The sequence below is a fragment of the Narcine bancroftii genome, chromosome 3 (genome assembly GCF_036971445.1).
Source record: "Narcine bancroftii isolate sNarBan1 chromosome 3, sNarBan1.hap1, whole genome shotgun sequence".
NCBI classification, from domain to species: domain Eukaryota; kingdom Metazoa; phylum Chordata; class Chondrichthyes; order Torpediniformes; family Narcinidae; genus Narcine; species Narcine bancroftii.
This window is the reverse complement of record NC_091471.1, coordinates 346,939,231-346,945,230: the sequence shown is the minus strand read 5'-3', so window position 1 is coordinate 346,945,230 and position 6,000 is coordinate 346,939,231.

Here is a 6,000-nt window from a genome sequence, read left to right as displayed (position 1 = left end):
TTCAAAAACTAGTGGATAATCACAAACAGGGGAATATAACTACAAAGCAAGGGGTGGGTCATTTAACATTGAGATGTGTGGAAATTTCTTCTCTCAGAGGGCATAGAATACTTGGAACATTCTGCCCCAAGGGTAGTGAAGTCCAGATCATTATATATTTTTATGGTGTAGATAAATCTTTGGAAGCTTGAGGAATTGGTGAGGCCAAATTGTGTGCATTTGTCTTTCACCTAACTACAGGAACCACTCCCCTGTCCGGACTGGGGCCTCCGCCTGCCCCACTCGACCGAGGCCGGGGCTGCCGTCTCCCCCTTGCTCCTGCCCGGATCGGGGCCGCCGCCGTCTACCCTTCGCCCGGACCGGGGCCGGGGCCGCTGCTGCTCTCCCTGTGCCCGGACTGGGGCCGCCGCCTCCCACTCCCTGCCCGGACCGGGGCCTCCGCCTGCCTCACTCGACCGAGGCCGGGGCCGCCGTCTCCCCCTTGCTCCTGCCCGTATTGGGGCCGCCGCTGATAAATATAGTGGACTGAAAAATGTTAGGGGTAATGAGCTCTCTGAACCCTTCTCCATTAACAATGGCGTGAAGCAAGGCTGTGTTCTCGCACCAACCCTCTTTTCAATCTTCTTCAGCATGATGCTGAACCAAGCCATGAAAGACCCCAACAATGAAGACGCTGTTTACATCCAGTACCGCACGGATGGCAGTCTCTTCAATCTGAGGCGCCTGCAAGCTCACACCAAGACACAAGAGAAACTTGTCCGTGAACTACTCTTTGCAGATGATGCCGCTTTAGTTGCCCATTCAGAGCCAGCTCTTCAGCGCTTGACGTCCTGCTTTGCGGAAACTGCCAAAATGTTTGGCCTGGAAGTCAGCCTGAAGAAAACTGAGGTCCTCCATCAGCCAGCTCCCCACCATGACTACCAGCCCCCCCACATCTCCATCGGGCACACAAAACTCAAAACGGTCAACCAGTTTACCTATCTCGGCTGCACCATTTCATCAGATGCAAGGATCGACAATGAGATAGACAACAGACTCGCCAAGGCAAATAGCGCCTTTGGAAGACTACACAAAAGAGTCTGGAAAAACAACCAACTGAAAAACCTCACAAAGATAAGCGTATACAGAGCCGTTGTCATACCCACACTCCTGTTCGGCTCCGAATCATGGGTCCTCTACCGGCACCACCTACGGCTCCTAGAACGCTTCCACCAGCGTTGTCTCCACTCCATCCTCAACATCCATTGGAGCGCTTACACCCCTAACGTCGAAGTACTCGAGATGGCAGAGGTCGACAGCATCGAGTCCACGCTGCTGAAGATCCAGCTGCGCTGGATGGGTCACGTCTCCAGAATGGAGGACCATCGCCTTCCCAAGATCGTGTTATATGGCGAGCTCTCCACTGGCCACCGTGACAGAGGTGCACCAAAGAAAAGGTACAAGGACTGCCTAAAGAAATCTCTTGGTGCCTGCCACATTGACCACCGCCAGTGGGCTGATAACGCTTCAAACCGTGCATCTTGGCGCCTCACAGTTTGGCGGGCAGCAACCTCCTTTGAAGAAGACCGCAGAGCCCACCTCACTGACAAAAGGCAAATGAGGAAAAACCCAACACCCAACCCCAACCAACCAATTTTCCCTTGCAACCGCTGCAATCGTGTCTGCCTGTCCTGCATCGGACTTGTCAGCCACAAACGAGCCTGCAGCTGACGTGGACTTTTTACCCCCTCCATAAATCTTCGTCCGCGAAGCCAAGCCAAAGAAGAAGAACTACAGGAAGCATATCAGTAAGATCGAAAGAGTGCAGAGAAGATTTACTAGGATGTTGCCGGGTCTTCAGGAGCTGAGTTACCATAGGGAAAGATTAAACAGGTTGGGACTTTATACCTTAGAGTATAGAAGAATGAGGGGAGATTTGATAGAGATTTACAAAATTATGAGGGAAATAGACAAGATTAAATGCGAGTAGGCTCGTTCCACTTAGATTAGGAGAGATAAAAATGAGAGGGCATGGCTTTAGGGTAAAAGGGGAAAGGTTAAAGGGGAATATTAGGAGGAACTTCTTCCCTCAGAGAGTGGTGGGAGTATGGAATGAGCTGCCATCTGACATGGTAAATGTGGGCTCACTCTTATGCTTTCAGAATAAATTGGATAGATAGATGGATGGGAGAAGTCTGGAGGGTTATGGAATGGGTGCATGTCAGTGGGAATGATGTTTTGGCACAGACTTGAAGGGTCAAACGGCCTGTTTTCTGTGGAGTAGTGTTCTCTAGTTCTAATTGAGGGTTATGGAGATCAGGCAGAGAAGAGGAGTTGAGGCCAGCATTGATAAAGCCATGATCACGTTGAATTGTAGGACAGGAGATCTTTTGTAAAACAGTTATGTGGTCGACATATGATTTTATTACCTGAATCTAGTTTTGAAGAATATGTACTTTCAATACCAAAAAAGGGATATATATCTGATTTGTATTGTATTTTACAAGAAATTGATAGTAAAAAAGACTGGGATAAAGATAAGTTGAAATGGGAAAAAGATTTAGGACATAAAATAGCTGAAGAAGCTTGGATGGAAATTTGTCAGAATAGTATTCGGAAATTAATTAACGCTAGACTAGCAATGATTAATTATAATTTTATTCATCAGCTATATTTAACGCCGGAGAAATTAAAAAATTTTGGACTTAGTAAGTTGGATTCTTGTTTTCGATGTGATCAGACAGCCAATACTTTTTTGCATACTGTTTGGCTTTGTGATCGATTACAACAATTTTGGAAAGGTATTCAATCTATTTTTAACAGTTTATATAATATCCATCTTGTATTAGATCCCGATATATTTTTATTAGGGAACATGCAATCATTAATTGATTTAGGTTTAGAGGATTATCAGATTTCCTTTATCTATTTAGCTTTAGTCGTGGCTAAGAAATGTATAGCACTTACTTGGAAAGATAAAAATATATTAACTTTAGATAAGTGGTATTTGGAGATGAAATTTTGTTTGACTATGGAAAGGATATCTTTTTCAATTCAGGATAAGATGTCTTTTTATAATTTAAAGTGGACTCCGTTTGCTAATTATATGCATTTAAGTTTGATTTAAATATATGTTTAAGCGTGATATTTTAGTATTGCTAAAAAATTTTTTTGTTGTTAGAATTTTTTTTAGGTTAAGTTTTATCTCTTTTTTTGTAAGTGGGTATTTTTTTCCATATATAATATTGTTAATTTTATTAACTCTTCACTCTTTATTTTGGGGGGGGGGTTGGACTAATTTTAAGTTAGATTACTAATATTGTGTTACAATTAACGGGGGGGGGGTTATTTTGTGTAGTTTTCTGATGTAATATTGTAATCATACCATTTTATTTTTTTTAATTTTTCTTTAAATGTAATTCTCTATTGTATTCATGTTATAACATTTTAAATAAAGTCTTCCAAAAAAAAAAGAATTGTAGGACAGGGTTGAAGGCTTTGGGGCCTGCTCCTCCTCTTGTATTCTTCTCTAGGTCTCAGGAGCACACAGCCGATGCCTGGTAGGACTATCGACAATGGAATATCGGTGTGCTGCCCCTTCATGTTTGGATCAGGTGGTCAGATATTTGTTTGTGGGCCATTTGGGGAGTGGGCCAGATGCAAGTTAGCCTAACCTATTGTTATCTAAAGATGTTCTGAAGAAAGTTGAATTTGAAAACTGGTGCAAGCATGGATTAAAATTAAACTCCTTAATCACTTTGAATCAGGCATTCAAAATGAGGCTATGCTCTCTGTATCTTGGTCCCAATGCAAAACTTACCGTGTACCAGGATGGCAAGCATTAAAATATCGTTGATCATCTGTTTGAACACTGAAATTCCTGCTGAATTCAGCAAAAAAGTCAGAATTTTAATTGCCAGAAAACAGATGAAAAAGACATGGATATCCAGTGAGAGTGGGCATCATATTTACACAGCACAAACTAGCAGCGGAGATTAAGAAATGGTGTTGTCTAAGTAGCCATTTATTTGGCTACTCCTTAACATGTTCATAAAATTAGAATACTGGATTGTTTAATTTGTCCAGACTTGGATATATCCAGTAATGTCAAACACTATATCAAAAAGGCTCTATCTGCCTCAGGAAGTGGGATCTTCCAGTGGCCACACATTTCAAGTCTACATTCCATTCCCAGTGTGATATATCAATCATAGCCTCCTCTTCTGTCAAGATGAGGCCACATTCAGATTGGAGGAACAATACCTTGTATTCCATCTTGGTAAACTCCAACCTGATGGCATGAACATTGATTTCTCCAACTTCTGTTAACATCCCATCCCCTTTCTTTTTTCCCCCCACCTCACCCCATTCTCCCTCTTTCCCTCACTTATTCTCCATATCCCTCCTAACCTCCCCTTCCTCTCCATTCCTCCTAGGCACTCTATCCATTCCTTCCTATTAAACTTCACTCCCTTCAGCCTATCATGGATTTCCACCCCCCCCCCATTCTCTCCCTCTAAGCAATCACTAGTCTCCCCCTCCCCCACCCCCATTCCAAATTTCTGAACATTCCTTTATTTCACCAGTCTTGATGAAGGGTATTGATCTTCTACTAGATGCTGCCTGGCCGGTTGTTCTTCCAACATTTATGTGTAATGTCAAAACTATTTTTTTTCTCTTTATAGTAAATGTCAACTGCATTTCCTCATTCTAATATTAGAAGCCTAAAGTTAGGTAACAAGAGAGCATGTAGATGGATGTGTCCAACTTTACTGGTTTAAATGTAGGGTGATTTAATGGTAAACGGGATAGTGGTGTGAAAAAAAATGAGGAAGGTCCAATCTTACAGTCATGCCACCCACTTACTCTGTTATTTTGGCAATATTTGTTTACTTAATGGTTGGACAGTGTGGAAGAACAGAAAGATCTTGGGATCCAAATCCATACATCTCTGAAGATTGCCACGCAGGTTCATATGATAGTTAGGAAGGCCTATGGGATGGTGGGCTTCATTAGTCAGGGGATTGAGTTCAAGAGTCAAGAGGACATATTGCTACTCTACAGATCCCTGATGAGACCACACTTGGTGTATTGCGTTCAGTTCTGGTCACCTCAAGGATGTGGAAGCTACAGAGAGGATGTTGACTGGATTGGAAAATAAGTCTGATGAGGCAAGGTTAGCAGAGCTGGGACTTTTCTCTTTGGAGCAAAAAAGGATGAGGGGAGACAATAGAGGTCTATAAGATTCTGGGAGGCATAGATATGGTAAACAGAGAGCACCTTTATTCCCCAGGGCAGGAGTTACAAACTCCAGAGGAGTATCTGTACAAAGTGAAGGGAGGAATGTTTAGGGGAGACATCAGGGGTAAGTTTTTTTTAAACTCCAATGTTGTGGGTGCCTGAAATACCTTGTCAGGGGTGGTGGTGGAAGCTGAAACATTGGGGCATTTAAGAGACTCTTAGGCAGGCATTGGATGAAAGAAAAATAGTTATGAGGTAGAGAGGGTTTATTTTTGGTAGGAATATATAGGTTGGCACAATATTAGCTTGTAGTGGTTGTGGTGTTCTATGACATAGTAAAGCTCAAACATCAGCTTCTTTTAATTAGAAAGCCACTTAACATATGTAAGTTGGTGACGTGAGCTTGGATTTTCCATGGCTTTTCAAGAGACACATTCAAGTGAATGTGGATGCTGCACCAGATGGTGTACATTGTAAGCTGACTTCTTGCCAGGGTTTGTTGTTTTATCTCTGCCTCATTGCTTTTATCCAACTATTGGCAGAGAGAAGCACCTCCTGCTTCTTGCAGACATGGAGTCAAATTGAAAAAACCGTGAATGGACTTCTGAATTAGGAATAGGACTCAGCGTTGTAAACCTCCTCCACTATTCAATAAGAGTAAGGCTCATGTTTCCATGCAGCAGAGATAATTTGGCTAACTCCTGCAGAATTCTCATCAAATTCATTCTGCCAGTGAGTGGAAAGAAAAATGTTTGAAATCCAGTGTTTTAATCATACCTA